This window comes from Prionailurus viverrinus, chromosome A2 (genome assembly GCF_022837055.1).
Source record: "Prionailurus viverrinus isolate Anna chromosome A2, UM_Priviv_1.0, whole genome shotgun sequence".
Taxonomy (NCBI): Eukaryota; Metazoa; Chordata; class Mammalia; order Carnivora; family Felidae; genus Prionailurus; species Prionailurus viverrinus.
The window spans coordinates 23,753,720-23,779,613 of NC_062562.1; the positions used below are offsets into that span (position 1 = coordinate 23,753,720).

Below are 25,894 nucleotides of genomic sequence, written 5' to 3' on the forward strand. Positions count from 1 at the left end.
CAACAAATTATAGCTGCTGCTGCTGCTGCTATTATCGTTTGATTTTGATTATCTGAAGGCATTAAAACAAAGACTTGTCTGTTAAAGAACAGTTAACATTTAAAAAACTGTGCTGCCAACACAACATTTTGTGATGAAAGAAATGTTCTATAGTTGGGCTGTCCAATGTGGTAGTTACTAGCCACATGTGGCTATTGACCACTTGAAATACGGCCAGTCCAATGGAGGAACTGGATTTTTAATTTTACCTAACTTTAATTAATTTAAATGTAAACAGCTACATGTGGCCAGTGGCTACTATATTGGATAGCATGTGTTTAGGATAACTAAAATACCACTCTGAAGAGACAATGACCTAGCCCTCTGGCTCTAAAATCCCAGCTCATAGACCAGTACCAATCTGCTATCAAATTTTCACTCATCTACAGCAAAACAAACCAGAAAAGTTCAAGTCTATGAATTTTTCATAAAGCTAAATCCATTCCATCTAAAGAACCATTGCTCCTTTTGAAACTGATTATTCAATCTAAAATTTTTATGAAATTTAGTCATTCATTCAAAAAATGTCTATTATAAGTCCTCTCTATATGTCAGACATTATTCTGGAGATAAGAGAGTTAAAAAAAAATTATCCTGCTTCATGAAGCTTATATTCTAGAGAAGGGAGAAAGATAATAAACACACACATATGTACATACATACATACACATAAGCGCACACACACACACACACACACATCTACAAAGAAAAAGATAATAGAAAGTAGGGCAGGGGGAGAAAAAGGGTCAGGGAAGCCCTTTCACATACTGTGCCATTTGAGCAAATATCTGAAGGAGGTGATGGAGCTAGCCATGGACTGAAGAAAGAGCACTCTATGTATAAGACAAAGCAAGGACAAAGACCAGGAAGCAAAAACAAATCTGACATGACCAAGAGAGAATTCAGTGTGGCTGAAGCAGGTAGGTAAGTTATAGAAGATATGGTTAGAGGGGTGCCTGAGTGTCCAACTCTTGATTTTAGCTCAGGCCATGATCTCACAGTTTGTGATATCCAGCCTCTCACTGGACTCTGCACTGACAGCATGGCGCTTACTTGGGATTCTCTTTCTCCCTCTCTCTGTCTGTCTCTCTCTCTCTGTCCTTCTCAAAATAAATAAACTTAAAAAAAAAAAAAGATAGAGTTAGAGCATTTATCAGAACCAGTTCACAGGGCACCTGGGTGGCTTAGTTGGTTGAGCATCTGACTTCGGCTCAGTTCATGATCTCGTGGTTCGTGGGTTCGAGCCCTGCGTCAGGTTCTGTGCTGATAGCTCAGAGCATGGAGCCTGCTACAGATTCTGTGTCCCCCTCTTTCTCTGCCCCTCCCCTGTTCATGCTGTCTCTCTGTGTCTCTCAATAAATAAACATTAAAAAAAAATTTTTTTAACAGTTCACATAGGGTCTAGTAGGCCACTGTGAGGACTTCAGCTTTTTATCTTTTAGATAAAATTTTAATTTTGGAATAATTTTAGATTTGCAGAATAGTTATAAAAATAGTTCAGAAACTAATCTCTCAGCAGTTTCCCCAAATGTTAAACATCTTACACAACTGTGGTATACTTGTCAAAACTTGTAGCATCCATACAGTAGTATTCATTAAATTCTAGACTTTCCTCATAATCACCAGTTTTCCTACTGATATCTTTTTTCCATTCCAAGATCCCTTCCAGGATCCCACATTGCATGTAGACATGAGTTTTTAGTCTCTTCCACTCTGTGACAGTTTCTCAGTCCTTCCTTGCTCCTCATGCCCTTGCACTTTTAAAGAATACTGATCAGGTATTTCGTAGATTGTCCCTCATAATGGATTTCTCTGATATTTTCCTCATGTTTAGCTTAGGGTTATGAGTTTGGGGAAGAATACCACAGAGGTGGGGTGTCCTTGTCATCACATCCTATCAGATGACAATATGATATCCACATGATTTATTACCAGTGAAGGACTCTGGCTTTTATTCTGAATGATATGGGAGCCATGGGAGAGTTCTGAGCAGAGGAGGGACATGTCCTCACTTTTAAAAGGATCATTCTGCAGCTGTGTGGAGAACAGGCTGTAGGAGGCAAGAAGCACGGACACCAATCAGGAGGCTATTAAATTAGATTCAGGCGAAAGACAATCACAGTGGTTTAGGTGAGGAGAGTGGCAAATGAGGTGGTAAGAAGGGGATGCATCCCACATATATGCTGAAAGTAGAACCAACAAGATTTGCTCACGAACTGGATGTGAGAGAAAGTGAGGCCAAAAGATAAAGGCAAAATTTCTGTCCTGCACCTTAGATGGTAAATACTGAAAGAAGATCGAGGGAATGGAGGGAATTAAGAATCTAGGTTGGATTCATTGCATTTATAATGCCTATTAGGCATATAAGCAGAAAGGTAGAGAAGTGATTGAACATATGATTCTAGAATTCAAAGGTGAGGTTGAGGTCAAAGATATAAATTTTAAAATCATCAATAAAAAGATGGTATATAAAGCCACAAACTGGATGAGATCACCCAGGGATGGAGTTCTGAGAAAAGAGAAAAAATCTGAGGTTGAAAATGATAAAGGTAGCTGATGATAGCTGTGATTTTTTTTTTCTCAATTTCCTAAACTGGAAAAGTTAAAAGCTGGCAACCCTACGGCCATCATCAAAGGTTTGGTGGTATACATATAAGTAAATATATATGTGTTTCCTTGTTTTAATGTATCTAGTTTTTTACTCTAAAGTTCTGAGAATCTAAGTCTAAATAACATCTCCAGCTCCCTTTGCTATCCTTAGTAGTTTTTCAAAGGTTTTTCTGGAAAGCAGCCTTTTCTTGGACTGGAAGTTTATACTCTGGAGAGGAGGGAGGAGGGATGATTTTAAGGAGTTCAAAAGCATGGATTCTCTGACAGCAAAGAGGTCCACAGAGCAGTAATTATGTTTTGCTGTCTCATGGCCCAGTGACACTGGTGAGGCAGTACATGTGGTGGTTCAGAGCAGAGACTTCAGAAGGAGTGTGGGTGTGCCTCAGCTCAGCCACTTGTTAGCTACAAAACCCTGAATGAGTGGCTCCCCTCCCTAAGCCTCTGCTTGCTTCTCAACACAACGTATTCTTCTTCTAATTCACTGAAGCCCTATGCATGGTGCCATGTCCAAGATTCTTGGCCAGCTGCAATTTTAGTGCAATGCTGTCCAACATAGAACAAAACTAAATCATCCTACAAGCAAATCTCTTTCAATTAGGGAAGGAGGTGTGAGAGAACTAATTAATGTCACAAGCAACCACTTACAATAATCTGTTCAAATGCCTACATCTCTACCAGCTGCCTTCCTAATAAAGAATAAAATCTTCCTTTCAGATATAGCATTGAGATTTGCAATTGCCAGATTCAATAAAAATAAATAAAAGAACAAATTCCCATGATGATGACCCTCTTAGAGGAAGCTCAGAAAAGGAGCTAAAGAGAAAACCAAGGTTTATTCCAGGTCTTATGTTTCAAGTACATACAGGAGGCAGGGCAATTTCAAAGATTTCCCCCCCCCATATCTTCTTAAGCAGTGGCTATCAAGCTTTAGTGTAAATCAGAATCACATGGAGAACTTGTTAAACCATACACTGCTGAGCCCTACCTCAGAGTTTCTGATTCAGTAGGTCTGGAGTGGGTCCTGAAACTTTGGGTTTCTAACAAATTCCCAAGTGATGCTGACGCTGCTTGTCTGAGGACCACACTTTGACAACCATTGCCCTAAAGACCGCCTGTTATGTCAAAGCCATCGCTGAGAAGATTTGTGTGTGCACTAATCTCTTTTATTTACTTCCAGCAGGGTAATGATTGATAGCCAATGGTGCCTGTAAGATTTTAGCATATGATTTGCAAATCCAGCCCTAGATATTTACTGTGTGAATCATTTTCCAACCATCCAGAACTTCCAGGAATTTATGGACACCAAACCACACACTTCTGAAAGCCTTCCCTAAAAGGAAAGCTTAAGAGAAGCCCAGAGGATGTGAAGTAAAGACATTCAAAAATAAATTCAACAATTACTTCACAGAAGCACTATCAAATTTTGACATAACCAAAGGCCATATGACATATACTAGAAATTGACCACACAGCAAAATCTAAGCAATTCAGAAAAGAGTAAGATGGCCCAGCCAAACTGTGGACATTTTTAAAAAAATAAATCTTGGTACTTCTTTTAAAAACTATACCACAATTAAGGACTAACAGGAAAAAGGAAGAAACTTCAGTTTAAATTGCTCCACATTATAAAATACAAATACAAATTCATAATTATGTCACCTACTCAAAAAAACTTACATTCATAATTCAAGGAATTAAATATTTATTGAAAGTATACTCTGGGCAAGGCACAACTGGAATGAAATATATCCCTCCTTGACTCAGGGATGTCCATGGTATGAGCTGATACATGTCATAGTAGAAAAACAAACACTGTACTGAACACAGAGGGAAAACAGCATTACAATGGGGAAATTCGTTCTGAGATGGACCTGTAAAAATGGAAGGGCATCCCAGGTTAGAGAATAGTAAACACCAAGTTCTAGAAGCAGAAATAGCTCAAGGAATATTGGGAAAAGTCTGTAAAATGTGTCAAAATTGGAAAATGCCCTTGGGATTATAGTGAACGGTGAGCCTATTAAAGTAGGTGAGGGACATGACCGTGTGAGACCCCCAAAGGTAGCCTGTAAGAATTTGGCCTTTGCATAATATTTAACCAAGCAGTAAATGAATAAAACTTTATCCTATAAAGGAACCAGAACATCGCTGTCAGAATGCAAAATGTAAACATAAATATAGTAATACCAGATATCAAGTATGAAAACTTTCTTCCTGAGGTTCACACAAAATGGTAGAACAGGTAGCAACAGAAATTACATGTTTGTTGGCAAATATTCTTACTCCTTCCCCATAATCAGGTACTAGGCAGGAGTCGGGGAAGGATCTCTAGGTGAGGCTGTATGGGCTGCCTATGGGAAATCACTGCCACAAACCAGCAAACTGCTCAACATTCTCCAATATCAGTAGGAAAGGCAATGAAAACTTAAAACATAGGCTTAAGAAATCACAGCTTCAACCCAGACAAACCAGGATGTCGAGTTCCATGGCATATACCTTTGTTGCCACTTGTGTGGCCTGATTGCATATAGCATGTCTTCAGAGGTGAGACCCATGGATTCTGTGGCAATAGGATGAAGGAAATAGGTGAGGTGGAAACAAGCTTGTTTACAGAGGCCAATGTATGAAACAACTGAACCTGTTTGAAATTATTTATATATAAGGTTTAATCTAGTATCAAATAAACATAAAGGGCCAAGGAAAAAATAAAGTATATTCTAATGAGGTTCTCAAGGAGTCATCTTCATGGCTGCCACACGGTCCAGGCTACCATGCTCTTGCTCACCTTAAGCCTACAATAACCTCCTAGTGCCCAGTTTGCTTGGGTCAGCCCTAGTTAATGTTGTCCCAGCAAGTATTGACAACACTTCCTCTCAAGTAATAGTAATACTTGCCATGGAGCAGTCACAGAAGTCACAAAATGGCCACAAACAAATAAAATCTGACCAAGAATTTTAGATAGTTGCCAACATTTTTTTAAATAAGGAAATTTCACAATAAAATTTTCTCTTATGAATAGGATTTTCTCTTATGCTTCTTAAAAATTAGTTAGAACTGAGCAACAATGGTCCTTTTTTGATAAGGTACATGGTTTCTGGTTTTCCACAGTCCTCAGTATTCCTTTCTGTATCTTTGACACTGAGCCCAAATTCAACTCACTGATCATATTTATGCTGCTCATTTTTCTATAGACCTGCCTGTGCTAGTCTATTATAGTAGCCACTAGCCACATGTAATTATTTAAATTTTCATTTTAATTAACTAAAAACTAAATAAAAACTAAAAGTCCAGGTCTTTAGTTGCACTAGCCACTGTACTCAAAAGCTACATGTGGCTAGTAGCTACCATAATAAACCAGAATAAATCATCACAGAAGATTCTACTATCAACAGTCCATTTCATCCTTGGCTCCTATAGGCATACCAATTTGCAGGCCCTGCTACAGGATGATATGAAATTATTTAAAGAGGAGAACCACATAGGATCTAAGAATTCAAAGTAGGCTCCCCAGTGGAAGTGACCACAAAGCTGGGATCTGACAAATGTGCCAACATTAGTTGACTGAAGGTAGTTGAAGGAAAAGGGATCTAGGCATAGAGAACAATATATAAGGAAACGTAAGGTGGGAATTTATCCTTACAGAAATCTTTCCTGAGACATTTCATGTCTCCTTACTAAAAAATACCCTTGATTAGCACACATCTAAGCAATGGAGGGCCACATATAAATTTGGAGCTTCAGATAATATTGCCGTATTTTTTTCTCCCAAGTAACACTTGAGAAACCATCTCCACTTGAAGAGAACATGCCCAGAAAATCAAATTTTCTTCCTTTCCATTTCAGGATGATAGTTTCCAATCCTGAAACTATCAAGGCCATAAATGTGAAGGCCATCTGCTGAGCAGCCGTTTCCAGGGGAACAGCAAATGCTCTTTGCACTCTAATGCTTTTCTGCTCTAAAGGACAGTGACTTCTCTGTAGAGGAAGGCATCCTCAGTTTTTCTTAGAATTTGCATCTTGCATTTTGTAAGAATATGCATTATGAAAATGATATGCTTTGGGAGTTTTTTCAGACCTCACACTGCTGAAAGCCAAGCTTTTGCCAACAGCTTCTCAAGTGCTGGAGTCTATTTATTATTTGAGGCATTACCCTTGGTGGTAAGAAGCATATTGCTCTTTCCACTGAGGGAGACTTTGCCTTTCTGATTCCATGCAACCAACCTCTTCTAAATAATAACTACTTCCAAAGTTTCATTAGTTCTTTTGGGAATAAGGAAAAAAACAGATGACTAAGCACTGTCCTGAAAAGCTCACAGCCCAACAGTAAAGCCAGATATGTAAACAAGCATAATTCCTCCAATCAATGCAAAAATAGACATATGTTACAGGTGTTAAATGAACAACCAACACACATGTCAGTAAAAACATGAACGCAAGTCACCATATGAAACCTACAGAGGAACCATCTCACTGCCCTCTCACTCCAGGTGCAGTTATCTGAGGCAAAAACAAACCCAACTTATCACTCCCCAGCCTAACCCCTTCTGCCCACTCACCTCTCCCAGATCCTTGAGACCAACAGGACTTAAGATTTTACTCCCCTCAACAGACTCCCAAACTCACAAAATACCTGCCTGTGCCTAATGCTACATTTCATACTTCATTAACCTGGTATTTTTCCAGCGTCAGTGGGGATCTCCATCACCCCACCAGATGACGGCATCACCCTTCCTGGACTCCACATGTGTTTATTGCAAGAAGAAATATAAAATCCTCCACACTCAAGCCCTTCCAGTTGGCCTGTCTAATACTTGCTTGTACTTTCATCTTTACTGTGAAGCAACCTTGTTAAAAAATTTATTTTTCAGGTGCCACCATGGATAAAACAGCCTTTTGATCAAGGAGAAAGCATACGTGAAATTGAGAAAGGACACGTTTTCCTTTTTCTGGGAAGGTTTTGGGGATGTCAGTCACTGTAAAAATCTTTTCTTGGGAATGCCGTCCACATCTGCAAACTGTTCCTGTAAAGTCTATGCAGAAATCCATTTCAGTATATAGCTCTGCTCCATGATAAGCAATCTTCCCTGGAAAATGCCAACCACGGCCTCCTCAGCTGAAATATAAAGTCATATTGCTTTTTTTTCTTCTATGACAGGACAGAAGGAAGTGATTCACACACCTGAATTCTCTGAAACGGAAGATTTCTCACAGGAGAGTGTTTTGATAGCCTTTCTTTCTTTCGAAGTCATGATGTATATGTGAGTTTTTAAGGGTTCCTTATCCAACAGAGAAAGAAAAATTGAGATGGGATAATGATAATGTGAATAATACATTATTGAAATTATTTCTGTCTTTCCATTTTTTTCCCTTTTTGTACTTTATCAGAACCAAGCACGATTGTAAGTCATAAAGTAGATAGAACAAATCTGTAGTTTCTGAAGAAGATCATAATGCCTGCACCACTAGTTAGCTGTGTAATGTCCAGGCCCTTTGACCTTTCTTAGACCTTTCTTAGACCTAGGCCAGAGGGGCCCCTTTCTTGGGCCACAAACTGTAGAGGGCTCCACACAGAACAAACTCCAAAATGCAGTTTCTTTTCTTTCCAATCTTATAAGGAAGTTTTGTTTGTTTTTTATTTGGTAACTGCCCAAGCCTATAGGAGAGACTCCTTAACTGAACTTGGCCCCCAGGCCAGAGGATACTGAGTTGATGGACCATGAGAGGATGAACCACAGCCTCTGCCCTTGGAAACCAAAGACAAGATGTCTCCCAGATAACTCTGTTCCCTTCCTTCCCCTTGCCCAAGAGAGGCATCCCTAGAAGGCCTGATTCAGACAAGTAAGGCCTGGAGGCAGACAAGTAAGGCCTGGAGGCAGAAACACACCTCCCTGGAGAGTTTGAATAGGTTATCCTCATTTGGGGCTCAGTGGGTTCAGGGGTCTTGGACCTAAGTCCACTCTCACCCTGTCCTGCTCTTGCAGATCCATGGGAAGGCCCTGGAGAGACTGAGGCCCCTGTTACCTGTAGGCACTAGGCCACAGTCATCAGGACAGGAGGCAGGCATAGCTTGAGTAGACCTTTTGCATATTTAGATATTTGGTCTGTGGCTCTCCATTAGTACTTGCCCTGGCCCCTCAAATGGTAGAGGCAGCCTAACTCTGGTTTCTGTCTAAAAATAAGAGGACTCAACTAAATTGCTCTGCAGTTTGGGCCTGCTCTAAAAAGTCATTATATTTTTCACTTAAGTACCTTAAAGGTAAAGCGGGATAAAAAATGCAATTCAAGATGTCAGAAGAAAAATAATAAAATTTATTTTTCCAGAGTTATTTCAAGAAGAAATCTTTGAATGAATTGTAGCTTCTGGCTTACCCTTTCCTACCTCTCAGGTTGCACACCCTATAATAAGAATGTCATTAAGTAAAACTACAGTTTGAAATGCCTTGGAATACACACACACACACACACACACACACAATACCACAAATACCACACTGTAAAATTCTCCATGTGGTATAAGAATCACAGTTTATCTCTCTCTAATGACCAATTGTCAATTAATATTTAACCACCTTTTTGCACTGAAAACCTTTTCTAAAATACACAAGAAGAAAAAACTATGTAGAGATTACTTCAAGACTTAGCAATCAAACAAAAACTTTAAAGAAGACAAATAAACAAAAGCCATGCCTAAAGGAGCCAAAGACTACAAACACTGAAGAGTATTTACTATTATTACTGAGGAGGATTAACTTAGGAATACTTAGAGATGTCGGTAGTGAAATACTAATCTGAATTTTAATTTTTACTGATTTTTTTACACTAATTACAAAGACAGATGTGCTTACTATGAACACTGCCTAAACTAAAAGCACAGTATAAGAAACAGCTTTCCTGTTCTGATAGGGGGCATAAATAATGTTTCTATGTTATGTCGTGTTCCCGTATATCACGAAACTGGTTGAAATGTATCTCTGGCTACCGTAAATCATAAATACAGTTAAGCGGAACCTCCTCTTCAAATGTAGAAAACAAGCACATAGCAGTAAAATCCAGAGTTACACATGATTTGAGTGTGAGTTTCTTCATAGTCCATTTTAATTGATTTACACAGACAGGAAAGAGGGGGAACATTAAACCTTTTACAAACCTTCCCAAGCTCTCCTAATTAGGCCAGTCCTGCATAAAGAACTTCGTAGTTTTAAAGAATCCAAGAGCAATGAAGTAAAAATGAGATAAATTGGGGAAAACACATATATATTGCAACACCTGTTCTCAAATTCTGTGCTTCTAATAAAAGGAATGTTATAGGTAATAGACACAGTGGGCTATGACCAGGTTACTCACTAGACCACAGAATGGTATTTCTGAAATTGTTGTTCATATTTTACCTTTATGAAGGAAAAATTATCAAAGTCAAAATTATCAAAGAGCACAGGAAAAGCTGTGCTTTGACATAAGAAGTTTATTTAACAGAACATTAAATGAGACATGTAAAGTAACCAATCTCTTTTAGGAATTAAAGTATTAGTTTAAAAAAAAAGCATTTCCAATCTTAACTTAAAATGTTCTTAGAATCTTTGTGTCTAACAGGTTGCTGAGTAGATGTAAAAGTAAAAATCAAAATATCTAAAACAAGTGGCCCTGCTTTAGAAAACACTGAAGGCAGTGCTAAAACAGCTACCATATTTCTTCTGAATCTAACCCCCAACAGTTGTAAGGTATATCTTAATTTATATCCTCAGAGAAAGGAAAATCATATAATAACACCATCAACTGGGAGATACATCCCAATTTCAGAGATGCTAAAATGTGTAAAACAAGTCATTGAAATATGGAAAACACATCCAACTCTTAAACTTAAAAAAGTCAGAATGAACATTTCTATATAATGACCACTTAGCAGATATTTATAAAACACATGAAAAAAATGAGTAACTTCACAAACAACTTTCTTGATAGGAAAGTGAAATGAAGAACAGTTCTAAACATGTGATCACAGAGACAGACAATCCTTCATCAAGCCTCCCCTGTCCACTACTCTGGCCCAGCCTTCTCGCTCCCCTCAGTTCCTACAATGTTAACAGTAAAAAGCACACACTTTAACAATTAGTTTTATATGCATACACATACCCACCTACATACACATTTACCCAAACTCTAGAGCAGGAGTCAGCAAACTGTGACACACAGGCTAAACCAGTTTTGCTAATAAAGTTTTATTTGAACACAGTCATGTTCACTTATTTATGTACTGTCTACGGGTGCTACAACAACACTACAATGGCAGAATTGAGTAACTGCAAAAGACTGAATGGCCTGCAAAGCCTATAATCTTTATCAAATGGCCCTTTAAGAAAAAGTTTGCTTAGCCATGCACTACTACGGCATAAGGCACCAGAGGACAGGGGCTATATTATAAACTGGTCTTACTCTCCCAGTGCCTCTGGCACCAAGTGAAACGCAATTAACGTATGCTTAGTGGCAGTGATTTTAGAAATCTAAGAGCAGCATACCTCTAAATTGAGCTGAAAGGTCTTCTAAAGGCTAATTTCCATTTCTAGAGGAAGCTCTTTGCCCTCCACTTTACCCTTTTTTTTTTTTTACAAGTTAAGATCTAGTCTATAAATCAGTCCCATAGTAGCTATATGACTGATAGAGTAACTCCATTTATCTCCCTGATTAAGTTCATTAAACAGACACTTCGAGGACCATCAATTGCCTTTCACATAAAAATACTTGACAAAGTGGCACTAACCACCTAACAGTAATTCAAGGCATCAATCATTTCCCAGACATCTGTTGAGCATGCTCTCCATGCTACTCTAGATAAGGAGTCACCAAATAGAATTAGACACAGGCCCTGCCCTCAGGGAGCTAAAAGTCTATGGCAACTTCATCTCCTTAGACTTATTTCAAAGTAAACATGTAGTAAATAGCATGATAGCAAAGAGAACCTCAGGGTGATGACCATGGGAAGACCCACTGAGCTATTCAATCAGGACTTGGGTACTTTGTACAAAAACCCTGTAGCAGATAGAAGAATGTACAGTCATGGCTTCTTACCTGGAGCTGTATACAATACAGGGGACAAGGGCTTTGCTTTGACCAGATCCAACACAAGGCAAATGGAGAAGAACACAGTCCTTTGGGTCTCTCAAGAGGGAGAGGTTAATTCTGATAGAACTGGGGTTGAAAAAGAAATAAGAGAAGATCTTGTGAAGAAGATTTTTTAGTAAATTTTAAAGGAGAAGATAATATTTCCATAAGAAAATCTTTTGTGATAAGGGAGGAATAAAGGCACAAAGATCAGGAGGCACAATACCTAATATATCTGTGTTTGGTCCACAAAGAGAGCCATTATTATGTATTAATCAAATTTATTGAGTGCCTATTCTGTGCTAAGTGATATATCTGAGAGCAAAACAAGTTCTCTTTAGAAGCAAAAACAATTCTAAAGGTGATTTCATATTATCATCACTGGGTTTAAGGAGAGCAGAGTGTAGGGTGAAAAATATGGTGGGAGACAAAGCCCAACAGATAGTTTGGAGACCACTGTGAAGAACCTGGGGATGCCAGGTCAAAGAGGTAGGATTCTATTTTTATAAATATAATATTTTTAAATCTTTATATAATAAGTTAAATAAATGTATATTTATTTAAGTTCATTGTAAGTTCTATATATGTTCTAGGGCACTAGAGATCATTCTAACAATAAAACTAGTCTTCAAAACCAATTGTATTCATAGCAAAGTACACAGTAGAATGTGAGTTCAACTCACAAGAAGAATGCCACTACTCATTCTTGTTTGAATTTGATCATTTTGAGATATACAGAAGGGACCCAGTATATGTGAGCACACAACCAATGTACTGCTGGCTATGAATTAGAGGTTATTTCCAAATTATCTTAATTTAATACTCTACATAATCTGCCAGCCATATATTCATGTGTGTGTGCTCATGTGTGTTAATGAACACATTACCTTTAGTTTTATTTTAAAAGTAAAACAGTTCCACCATTACCTGCATGCTTCTTTATAAGACAGCTCCAGAAGTGGCAGAAAGAACAAGCCTTTTAGCAGCTTAATCCCTAAATAGCATCCTCATGGCTTTTTCAAGCTTATTTCACCACTGTGTTATGTCCTATTTCCTGAAAGCAAACTTCCCTTACCTTTCCTGAGTGACCTTTCTTCCCTGGTCATCACAGTAAGTCTATTCCCCAGATTCTTAAATGAGATTATTTATCTTCATGAATTGCCTTCCTTTAATATACCAGGGTAATTTAATATTTCAACTTTTTTTGGCTAATATAAATCATTTACTTGTGCTTATTAGGCTCTATATTAGGGTTTCCCAACCTTGACACTATTGACGCTGGAGGTCAAATAATTCTGTGTTGTGGGGGGACTGCCCTGTGTATTGCAGAATGTTTAGCAGCATCCTTGGCCTCTACCCACTAGATGCCAGTAAAGCACACACATGCACACGCGCGCACACACACACACTGTGATAACCAAAACTGTCTCCAGTCATTGCCAAATGTCTCCTGGGAGGCAGAATCATCCCCTGTTAATAACCACTGCTCTAAATAATTTATTATTTTCATTTTATATTAACACTAAGAGGTAATATGTATGCAGGTTTACAATTTACCATCCACTACACCAATCATGTTTATAAGTTAACTCACTCAATCTTCACAATACCCCATTTTAAAGATAAGGAAATACTCAGAGAAGATAAGTGGCTTGTCTGGGACCACACTATTATTGAGTGGTAGAACTTTTTATTGAACCTGAGTCCACTGACATCAGACCCTTAGCTCTAAACTACTGCACTGTTTTGCCTTTCTAGAAATTCATAAAATTGACAGGAGTAGACTGGGTACAGTCTCTCTCCATCTTCCGTCTTTTGTGACCCAGAGCCATCCAGGAACCATCACACATTTAAGGATATATCATTTGCACAGCAGGAGCTCTTGCATCTTCCCAGGAATAAAATTCAGTGACACCTGGTATGGCTCGGACATAGACCAATCTCATGCACGTGGATCATAAACAACCCATATAAGTATGACCAGCTATCTGATATCTACAGGATGAATGTGAGCTCTACATTTTCCTCAACTGAAGTTTTATTTTCCCCAAGCAGGCACTACTTTGGTCAAAAGTATGCACTCATAGAGCACGTACAAAGTGCAGAGCACTAAAACATAGGCATAAGTACTTTTTAAAAAATTAGAGATGAGATCCTTGCTTTAAGAAATTTGAAACCTCATGGTTGAGGCAAAACACCCAGCTACAAAGTGACATTATGGCACATCACACAGCAAAAACTAATTTCAACTAAAGGTGAGAAAATCTCAAGTTGACTATATCAAAAGTAAGAATGACAGACTATTTTCTTAAAAACATTTTTTAAAGCAAGTAATCAATCAGGTTAATAAAATGTAGTAGATGAAGAGTACTTAGGAAATTTACTTAACAGATATTAAAATGACTTGAAATTCACCTATCAATTTGTTTATAATGAATACAGTTTTTGATTACACATGAAAGCGGCTTGTGCTCTTTAATAGGATAAACATTTCCTTTATGCTCCACTATCATCTATTAATTCACTTAGCAAATCCTTTGCAAAGACAAACTTTTGCTCAGCCCATACAAACGGTACAAATTTTAAATAAATGGGTTATGGATCAATTAAACTTTTACATGAGAAATAATTGACCTCACAACTATTAAAGCTGATCACAAATAAAGGGGGGGGGGTTCTCTGCAAAATCATCTGGGCCTCATTTCCAGTGATTTTGATTTAATTGATCTGAGTGGACTTGCATGTCTGCATTTTTAAGTTCGTTGGCTTGTTCTAATAAGCCCCAGGGCTGAGAACAACTAACTGGATTAAAGGAATGTCAGTGCAAAGAGGGAATCAGAAAACACTAGGCACAATGCGTGCAGACTGTAGGCTCTTGCACCCCATGTCTATCAGCCCTTATACCAGCTCCTACTGGTATACTTTGTCTCTGATCTTTGGCTTCTTCATCTGTAAAATAAAGATGTTCAGTGGAGTAAATGAGAAAACTCGTGTAAAGAGCTTAGCATGCTGCCTGAAAGTGCTCGGTACATTTTAGAAACTACTGCAGGCTTTCCAGAAGAGTTGACTTTTGAGTTGAGTCTTAGTCTTAATGATAAAAATAAACTTACATGCCTCTAAGAATGCACTCGTTCCTGCCAATTAATTTCTTTAAAAAGAGATTCACAGAATTCAATGCTATACTGGGTAGCCTCTCATTTATAATTAGCATGCAAGTTAAAGATCAAACTTCGTATTTGCCCTTCAGGCATCCAGAATCCAACTGACGTGTTGCTCTTTGCCACTTGAATCTTTGAGGTCCCTGATCTACTTATGACATCCCTCCCATCCATCACAACAATTACAAAAATATTTGTACCACCTCCAACTGCTAAGACAAAGATATATTCTCATCTACATGCTCCCTTGCAATAACTAACCTGCAAACACAATAAAATAAGTTCCAGGCATGGCTGAATTTTTTACAGTATTAGTTATAAACCCTAAAATAATTTATAATGGAAATTATGAGATGTCCTTCACTATGGAGGATATTGGTCCTAGGCTCAACGACAGAACATGTGTTCACGGGAGCACACAACTGTATGTACGCAATACACATACACAGAAAAGAGTTCTGTTCACTTAACTCAAATTTATTCAGAACAGTTTTATGTTATTTATTTTCATGAGTTTTAGACAAGATCTTTTTTAGCACATTACAGAGGCCTGGAGGGGCTTTCTGCATAAAAGACAAAGCCAAGCACTGTTAATGCAAAGTATAGTAACTCAGTGTTTTGAGAAACATGGCCAAACATATTTGAATATGAAGCCATCAGGCCAAGAAATCTTGGTGTCTAGAGCTGAGAACAAACTTGGCAGTTGAATTCTCATTATCAGGAGATTTCTTGCTACCTTGTAGCCACTTGGCCCAGCCTGTCTCAACCTTACAAAGATCCCTATGCACATTCCACAAAATATTTGGACAAGAATATTTCATATCTTTCATGTGTTAGTAAAACATAAGATGTGAAAAAATGCCATAGAAAGAGCATCTATCCCCCATTTTCATCTGAAAATGCCATAGAAAGAACATCTATCCCCTTCAGGTTGCTATGAAGATTAAATGAGCTAATACATGTAACATGCTTGGCACAGTGCCTGGAGCAATAAGCACTCAATACATACTGACTAGGTTATCATTATGTGTTTTAACTGACATTTCCATTATAAACCACACTCACAAAATCTGCATCAAATTTCTCACACAAATGCTCTAACAAAATAAGAGTGCAACACACAAACTATGCTAAAAATCCAAGGCCCAAAGATAACTTCAAAACTAGGGCCTGTGCCATGCTGAATGTTGTAGAGGAAAAAGCTAAGAGAAAACACAAAGCATGAAGCGAGAGATGGTAGCAAATCTGATAGTAATGCTAAGAAAATCACAATTCAGACAACTTACCTTTAGGAAGTAAAAGAATTTTAATGTCCTCAGGGTGCTATTTGGGGTTCAGAAAGAATCTTTCACTGGAATAAGACCTAAGAGGACTTACAAAGAGTCCACCTTCAAAAGGTTGCGTTGAAAGAGAGAGATGAGACTCCAGTCACAGAATTTGGCTTGTCACCTCCACCCCAAATATACACACATATTTCAGGTAATTCAGGAAGCCGTTCAGGAAGCCTCCTCATTATACTTTTAAAAGCTCCCTTTCCATCATTAAAAAGGCACACATTTCTAATAGGTAAACATCCTTCAGTTGAACAAACTTGAAGCATGACTATTCCTAAGTAAAGTTGCCTTCATTTTCCAAAACTCCTGGGCACACTTAAACCAACGTGTGAAATTCCATGAACTCCAGGGAAGGAGTGGGGGGGGGGGGGGGGGGGGGGGGATGCTAATGTGCTTAAGCTTACAACAGTGAGACCCAGTGAAAGACAGACTGACTAACCCACAGACCAGCAAAATCTTAATGCCTAATAGCAAATTATTCTTAATAAAGAACCAATCAAAAATTTATTAGAACATGAAGGAGACTTTAAGAGACCACTTACCACAGCCTGCCTAGAGAGTCAGACCTTCTGACGATGAAATGCCACCTAAACACAATAATATTTCAGTGATCTCTAACAAAATATACACATGTGTTACAGCTGAAGACACTTTTTTTTTAACCCATCATAGAAACTAAAGAAAGTTCCCAACTGCCACTAGATTCCCTGGCAGCCTCACAGATCAACATTTCAAGTTGATCAGTAAAACAATGCAAATGTTCAACTAAACTTTGTCTGGCTAAAGTCTGATTTAAAATGTGAAAAATAAGACATATCAGTATTGTTCAAATCATATTTTTTTACAAAGTTATTTGCTCCAGTGAGAAAAAAATCATATTTCAGTCTCGGTTGTTATTTATCCCTACGGTTGACACACTGTTTTATTTTAAATAACTTGTAAAATGTTACCATAATGGCTTTAACATCAATTTCATATCTGATCTGCACTCTCCTGGTACACAGGGAAAACTATGTCCAAAAAGGTCTAAAGAGAAACAAGTCAAAAATAAAAAGTAAATCTCATTCAAGGGTGCCATCTAGTGGGAAAATCAGGTGGCTGTCATGTTGCTAAGCAACCTTTGGATGGCATGTTTAAAATCCCAGAATCTTGGAGCTTGGAAAAAAACTTAGTTCAGTGTTTCCCAAAATATGTTCCTTGTTAACAGGATTCTGTCATCAAATACATTTAAGTAATTCTGGGTGAAACACTGGACAGTATGTCTTTACTACAGAATATCTCACAACCTAGAATATGCTCACTCACATACACTGGGAATCTCCAAAGAGGGATATGGCATTTCTCACATATATTTGATCAGGGAAACTCTTTACTTGTGGATGCCTCTGAACTCCTCACAGAACACTGGAATTTCTCAAAACAATGTTTAGGAAATGCTGATCTAATCCAACTCCTGCCTCCACAGTTTACACATGAGGTTTCCAGCTATTTAAGTGACTTGTTCTGGTTCCCAGTATTGCCTATAGTCTGGCAAGCCTACAGGTCTGTCTTTGTAACCTGAGGGGTGAGCAGAAGTAACCTAAAGGAGGTGGGCTACAGGATACTTTCCTCTGCCCTTCTACTCTAGCATTAAAACTCTATTGTGGAAGGTCTGAAAGTTTCATTTTAAGCACCTACCAGTCTGGAATGATACCCTATTGCACTTAGACAATATTATACATTGACTTAAAAACCTAAAAGAATGTTCTCCTTTCACGTTCTGATGGTTATTATTTTTTAAATCAGGCTTTGGATTGATCTTAATGTTATATATCAACATGGGTGGTAGTTCATTTCTATAAATTTTATTATTTTTAAAGATATATTTTTGCAGAAACAATTTAAGAGTGTGTAAAAGTTATGTCTCATGTCTCCCATATATGTCTCATTTGAATGTAAGCCTGAAGGACATTCATAATACCTAGTAGTGATAGTGGGGATTGAAAGAATTATAGGCTAAAAAAAATAAGCTCAAAGAAAGGCAGGCCTTACAAACCTCCCATCCCCCAAATATAGCAAATATTATATAGGATAATAGCAACAGAATTACAAAAGCATCTTCCAAGGCTTTTTGCTACAAATTATCCTGAAATAACTAAAATATATTTTCATTTGTAAATAAATTTAAAATTTCAACAACAGGGGCGCCTGGGTGGCTCAGTTGGTTAAGCATCCAACTTCTGCTCAGGTCATGATCTTGCAGTTCATGGGTTCAAGCCCTGTGTCAGGCTCTGTGCTGACAGCTCAGAGCCTGGAGCCTGCTTTGGATTCTGTGTCTCCCTCTCTCTCTGCCCCTCCCCTGCTCATTCTCATTCTCTCTCTCTCTCTCTCTCTCTCTCTCTCTCTCTCTCTCTCTCTCAAAAATAAATAAAGATTTCTAAAAAAAATTTTTTTATTCAACAACAAAAAATAATTATGGGTGCTGTGTTTATGGGCATCCCAAGGAACCTATGAAGTGTCAGCCTCATGGCTTCTTTCTGAGTACTCTGTTCACCAGTTTCAGTGTTTGTCACGGCTGTACCTTACAAGCTGGTTATTCTAAGAAGGAATTATGTGTTCACAAGCTCTAACTCCACAGCCTATTCCCTTCCCTCAAGACTGAAATAATGGGATAATAATAACTTGAATGAAGATTAATCGTAAGTAATAAAGTACCTTGTTTGGTACTTTTTAAATCATTTTGGTGGTTATATAACATCATTGCTAGTTTTATATTTGGAAACTATTAAGTTTTATCTTATTTAAAAGTTTTCTCTTATTTAAAAAAAACTTTTTATTTTAAAAAAGGGGAAATTGCTCTCAATTTATGCCAACCTTTGGGGATAAAACTTCTTTTTCTGCACTAAAAATTATCTCTAAAGGATAGATTCCAGAGGTATCCAGGTATTTGATTACAGACTCATTTACGTTGACAAACTTTTCCCCCAATGTGGTTGTCCTAATAATTTATACCAAATATGAGACTCAGATCCCTCAGTTATAAGTGGGAGGCGTGAGAGATTAAGCATAGGTGTGCAGACCACTCTCAGTATAGTCCAGGTCAAACATGCACAGCATTTGGAAGGTTCAAGAAATGCTCACTTGTTTGCACACACACTCAGACTTTAATGTAAAGAACCTCCCCCCATACATGAAAGCCAAATTCTAAAGAGTCCCAAAACTCCAAAACCATAAGTTTTCAAAAGGACTTGTACTTCCAGAAGGTGAAAAAAAAGCTCTCAATTAGGACCCCAACCTCAAAGTGCTAACCAGAAATATAACACCTATACACAGAACTGGTATTTTAATCAGATTAACAGAAAGCCACATGCAAAGTGGAAATAAACAAAAGTACTGTCGGGCTGGACAGGTTGGGAGAGGCCTGGTACCCAAACTTGAAATTGGCACTACTTTGCACTAGAGAACTAGCTATAATTTCTTTACATCTGCCCTGGAAGGCTGTCCACTTTTATTCTGCTCATGGATTACAGCAACATGATGAGATGTTGTAAAGCAACTCTAAGAGGCATGAACTGATATGAAATACTTTCTTGGCCCTTGACATACTCCCCCCATACTATACTCAGCCCAAGAGTTAACTTTCCTCAGGAGTCTCTAAACCACAAAACATTTTTTTTTTCACTTCTAAAACTCTTTTGCTTTCCATGTATTTTCTGACAGGACCCACGAGTATTTCCAAAGGTTTAGCTATAAATTAGAATGCATAGCACATCAGGGACAACTAATTCACCTAGAGGAGGATCCAGCTCTGATTAATTTTTCTTTCCTTACCTTGCTCACAACAGGATTCCCAACCTACCAACTAGCCTACTGACACTGCCACACAATTGAGCCATCATTCATTCATTCAAATATTTATTGTGCTCTTATTATGTGTCAGGTCCCATGCCAGGTTCTGATAATTCAAAAGTGGACGTTGAATCAATAACTTCAGCATCATTCATTGACCAGTTGTGTGACCGTGGCCAAGTAAGCTAATTACTCTGAGCCACGGTTTCCTTAACTGTAAAATGTGGGATAATAATGGTACCTTGCAGAGCCGCGGTATTGTGCGGTGGGGAAGAGGGATGGATTTGTAAACCCTGGAGCGAGGTTCTGCCTACCTGAGGGCGCTACTGTACGGAGACCCTGGATGAAGCCACCATCATCATGTCTGACCAGGAGCCAAAACCTTCAACTGAGGACTTGTGGGATAAGAAGGTAGGAGAACACATTAAACTGAAAGTCATTGGACAGGATAGCAGTGAGATTCAGTTCAAAGTGAAAATGACAACACACCTCAATAAACTCAAAACATCACACTGCCAAAGACAAGAGTGTTCCAATGAATTCACTCAGGTTTCTCTTTGAAGATCAGAGAAGTGCTGATAATTACACTCCAAAAGAAATTGGAATGGAGGAAGATGTGATTGAAGTTTATCAGGAACAATGATCAATGATTTATATATTCTTTTTTTTTTCTTTACCCTCAATCCTTTTCTATTTTTAAAATTAGTTCTTTTGTAACGTGGTGTTCAAAATGAAATTGAAAACTGGCACCCCATCTCTTTAAAACATCTGCTAATTTGAATTCTAGTGCCCATTATTCATTACCACCTGTTTTCATTGTGCTGATTTTTGGTGATCAAACCTCAGCCCCCTTCATACAGCCCTCTCCTTTTTAAAAATTACATGCATGCATAGAGGGCCCACTTTTCCCAGGCTGTGCTTTTTCAGTCTTATGATAAATAAGATTGACCAATGCGAGTGTTCACAACGACTTTCCAGTTGGCCCTGAAGTTCTAACTTGTGATTGCTTCACTCCTGGACTATGATTTTCAGTGGGAGATGAAAGTTTTTCGGAGAAGTGAACTATGGAAAAATGACCTTTCCTTAACTTGAAGCTACTTTTAAAATTTGAGGGTCTGGACCAAAAGAAGAGAAATACCATGCTGGCATCAAGATGACAGAGATGGCGAGGGTAATGACTAACTCAAAGATAGTTTCACTGAAAAGAAAGTGTTTTAAGATACAAGAAAAGTCTTATTAGAAGATCTCAGAGGGGTGCCTGGGTGGCTCAGTTGGTTAAGTGTCTGACTTCGACTTGGGTCATGATCTCACAGTTCATGAGTTTAAGCTCCGCACTGGGCTCTGTGCTGACAGCTCAGAGCCTGGAGCCTGCTTCGGATTCTGTGTCTCCCTCTTTCTCTGCCCCTCCTCTACTCCGCTCAAAAATAAATAAAACATTTTTTTAAAAAAAATTTTTTTTCAACGTTTATTTATTTTTGGGACAGAGAGAGACAGAGCATGAACGGGGGAGGGGCAGAGAGAGAGGGAGACACAGAATCGGAAACAGGCTCCAGGCTCTGAGCCATCAGCCCAGAGCCCGATGCGGGGCTCGAACTCACGGACTGCGAGATCGTGACCTGGCTGAAGTCGGACGCTTAACCGACTGCGCCACCCAGGCGCCCCAAAAAAAAAAATTTTTTTAAAGAAGATCTCAGAAATATTCTAATTTTCATTAACAATTAATAAAGTTATTCATGCAGAAGTGTATTCAACAGAACACTACTCTTTTTTATTTTATTTGTACTTTTTGACCGGGGATATGTGTTTTAAATGGACATTGTCTGTACCAGCCTCATTAAAATAAATAAAACATTTGTAAAAAATAATAATGGTACCCTGCCTCATAATATTAAACAATTATACATGCCTCCCAAATTAAGTGAAATAATATACGTGAACATGGTTTCAAACCATTCATATTCAAACTATAGCTTAGTCACTAATGTGAAAAAATTAGCATAATTAATTTAGCTGATTCTGGTTAAAAATTATCAGCAATTAAGAGAAATGTGCAAAATATAACTTTATATTTGATGTACCAAAAAATGTTATATCTCTATATCTTAATTTCATTGTAGCCTCCAAATTCCTAATTCTAACCCCCTGATAAAGAACAAAGGTACAACAACATAACCTTGGCAATTAGAAGTAACTCAGTCACCACTACTTAAACATCAGTCTTTTGAGATTCTCTTCTTTCCCCACCTTCTCATCTAACCCTAAATTCCTAAATGGTAAAGCATCCCCTGGGGCATATTTGCCATCTACAGGTAGTGTCTGAGTAACTGGTGCCACCTGGATTTGGGTGTTGACCTCTGAGGTCAACTACTGCTGACTGCAGCACCCACCATGGACTTCAACAAGATCCACGCACTCTGAGTCTTTCTTGGCCCTGCCCCATGACTCCCCAGTCTTCCAACCCTCTCAGCATCTACCACAGCTTCCTGTGACAGCTAAGAGCCTCACTGCTTCTTTTTCCATACCACATTGGAGCTTGGGTCTTATATGGCTGTCTTCAGCCATTGCCACTTCTCCACTCACAAGGCCAGTTGAATATGCATCACCTAGTCTCCCCAGCCTGCTCTGGGAAACACGCTAAGTTCCCCCACTGCTTTAGATTCCTCCTGAATTATATTCAGAGATTTCTGGATCTAAAGAGACCATATCTACTTCTCCTTTCCCTGACATGAAATGGGGCTGGGTGCAGGGGAGCTCTTCTCAGACACTCACTCACTTTCCAACTCCAATCACATCCCCCTGGAAAAACATTGGGCAAATATGCTTAAGTACTTACTAGCTGCATGACCTTGAGAAGTACTTAATTAATGGTTACCCTATCTGTAAAATATGGATAATAATAGCCATCTCACAGGGACACTGTGAGGATTAAATGAGATAATGTATGTAAACCTCTGGGATGAAGCAAGTGCTACCCAATCCCCATCACCCTTTCTAGATTTTCCCTTCTAGATGACCTCTGGTCACTGCATCCATATGTATAAATTGTGTTTGTTCCAACAATAAATTCCACCCTCCTGATCTAACACCCTGCAAATTCATTTGCAAACATATGCCCCAAGTCTCTGCCCATATAAATTGGCAAGACTTTGCAATCCTTTTGGCATATCATATACCGTAATGCATCATAGTTTAAAATCTTCATCAGGCATGGCAAGCTTGATAACCATCTGCAGTTTATATGGCTTAACCTAAACTAAACCAAATGGCCTTATCCTTATTGCCCAATCCCAAGGCTCCATTTCTCACCCTGAGTAACTCTTGCAATTCACATTTAGATTTTCCCCTAAGTTACAAAAATAGAAACGCTTGAGGAAATTAGCTATGTTAAAGGCCATTTTCCATGGCATCAGGTTCAAGGCCAGATTAATGTGTTGATGCTTTAAGAATTAGAACCAAAGTCCAGGATTTGGCACATTTTATTTTCAGCCATTGCCTTGTGAGTATGAACTTCACCCCTTCATCAACTCTAGTCACAGAGCAGTCTTTTAAAATTTGACTGCAGCACAGAAAGAAGTTCAGCATCTCTGCCTGTAAAAAGGGAAATCAGCCTGCCAGAGACTGAAAAGCAATTTCCAACAAGTCAGTAATTACAGAGGTCCACCTCAGCAGCCAAATTCCTGTCAAGGATTTTTTTTTTTTCTACATTGGAGACATTATGTCAAGCCAAGGCAATCACTTTGTTCACAATAAGATAATTAGACAATCTGAGAGAGACCCTCTCTCTGTTCTGAACGCCTTCCTGTGCTTTGAGATCAGTAGCTTTGATAGCATTTTTGAAGCAAGACAATCCTTTCTTTATTCATATCGCTTCTTACACAGAAGCCCAACAGAGTCAAACTACTCTGGATGAAATAGGACTAGGGGCCCAGATGGCTTGCCCTGCTAGGTATCACCCTTGGCTGATTCGGCCTGTCTCACTGGGTTCTAGGACCCCTCAGTGCCACTTTAAAAGTCACTGCCTCAGATGACCTAAACCAGGGATCAGCAAACTTCTTCTGTAAAGAGCCAGATAACACACATTTTCTGCTTTGCAGGCCATAAATGGTCTCTTGTTGCAATTATTCAACTCTGCCATTGTAGCGTAAAAGTGGCCAGAGACAATATGTAAACAAATCAGCATGCCAGTCCTCTGATAAAACTTTATCTAAAAAACCAAGTGACAAGCTAGATTTGGCCCATGGGCTGTAGTTTACCAACCATAAACTAAACTAGAGACCTATATTTTTATTGCCTCTTGATTCAATGTGATATTCAAGATAGAAAAGTGGAATATATCACAGAAATCACCAGAAACTCTACCTTGTACAACTTGAACTTTGATTTATTTTCATTTTACGTACAATATTTACCAAAGTTGTTAAAACACAAAAATTCTGTCTCTTTCATTTGCCAAGTAGCTGTTTAGGACCTTAAACCTATATTTTACTCTATAAATCATGATCATCTCAAATGTGATCTTTCATACACAGTGAATTTTAATTCCTGTAAGACATTCGCTCTAATTCCTCCTCCCCAAAAAGATGTAGATCATTGAAGTATCATATAAAATTAGGTTTTACCCTTCCACTCATATGTATAAATAGCTGATATTATAAAAAAACAAGGCAAAATCCAAAGAGTTTTCTTTTTTTTTAAGTTTATTTATTTATTCTGAGAAGAAACAGAGTGAGGAGGCACAGAGAGAAAGGGAGAGAGAGAATCCCAAGCAGGCTCCGCACTGTCAGTGCAAAGCCCGACACAAGGCTCCATCTCCCAAAGCCATGAGATCATGACCTGAATCGAAATCAAGAGTCAGATGCTCAACCGACTGACTGAGCCACTCAGGCACCCCAAGAGTTTTCTTGTAAATAAGCATTATACCAGAGTGGCTGAGGATGTAAAAGTATAAGGAGAAAAAGTGGGTTTAGACTAATTTTTGATATAATATCTCAGATACGGCTTAGGAAATTAATATTTATATATGTATTTATATTGTATATTTATTATATATGATACCATAGTGAACACCATTCTGACAACAACCAAGCGGAACTCCTGCCCTAAGCATCATGGCAAGGGAGGCCCTGGAGCTATATTTGTTCCACAAGGTCATTCCTAGCAAATCAGGCCTGCCTAGAGCAAGGGTGAAAACTGACCCAAGCTGGGCTCTCTCCCAGGTTCCAGCTGGATCTATGAAAGGTAAATTCAAGAGCTTAGGGCTGGCTGAGGTGACCACATGGAGCAAGATGCAGCATAGGTAATGCCCGTAGTCAGAAGAACTGAAACATCCTGGCAATCCTAGGGTTCCCCTCTCCAGCTCTTCCTCAGGACTACTGTATTCCAGCACTTGGATTCCACAAGCTGTCCTTTCAGTAATGCCTCCTTTTCTAATAGTGCTAGCTAGGGTTTTTTGCAACTACAGTGTTAATTTCCACATATGCTGCCTGCTCCAATTCTCATTGCACCTTCCTAGCCACACCTCTCAGAATGCTCCAAAGAGAAAGCAAATTTGCTCCATCAGTCTGCTTGGTCTGCAACTGGGGAAAGCAAGCTCTATGAGAATGTTGTGGGGGACCTTCAGGAAACCACTCCTCTCCAGTAAGTCTTGGGACTCGCTGCCACTGCCAAACACTTTCTTATGGGAAGCAGATGAGAATAACAGACTTTCCATAAAAGTTTAGTGAAAAGCTTACCAAATAAGGTCAAAGAAGATTGAATGAGATGTCATCAAGGGACCTTAATTTCTGCACCAAGTGAAACAAAAAACATGAGGACATAGTCCCTGTGCCCCAC

General features: G+C 38.6%; 1 protein-coding gene and 1 pseudogene across 1 annotated transcript in view; one reads left to right on the top strand and one right to left on the bottom strand.

Moving 5' to 3' along the window:
- Positions 1–25,894, bottom strand: part of ERC2 (ELKS/RAB6-interacting/CAST family member 2) — an 887,162-nt gene that overhangs the window by 695,633 nt on the left and 165,635 nt on the right. The window lies entirely within an intron of this gene.
- On the top strand, positions 20,423–20,705 carry LOC125161185 (small ubiquitin-related modifier 1-like; annotated as a pseudogene).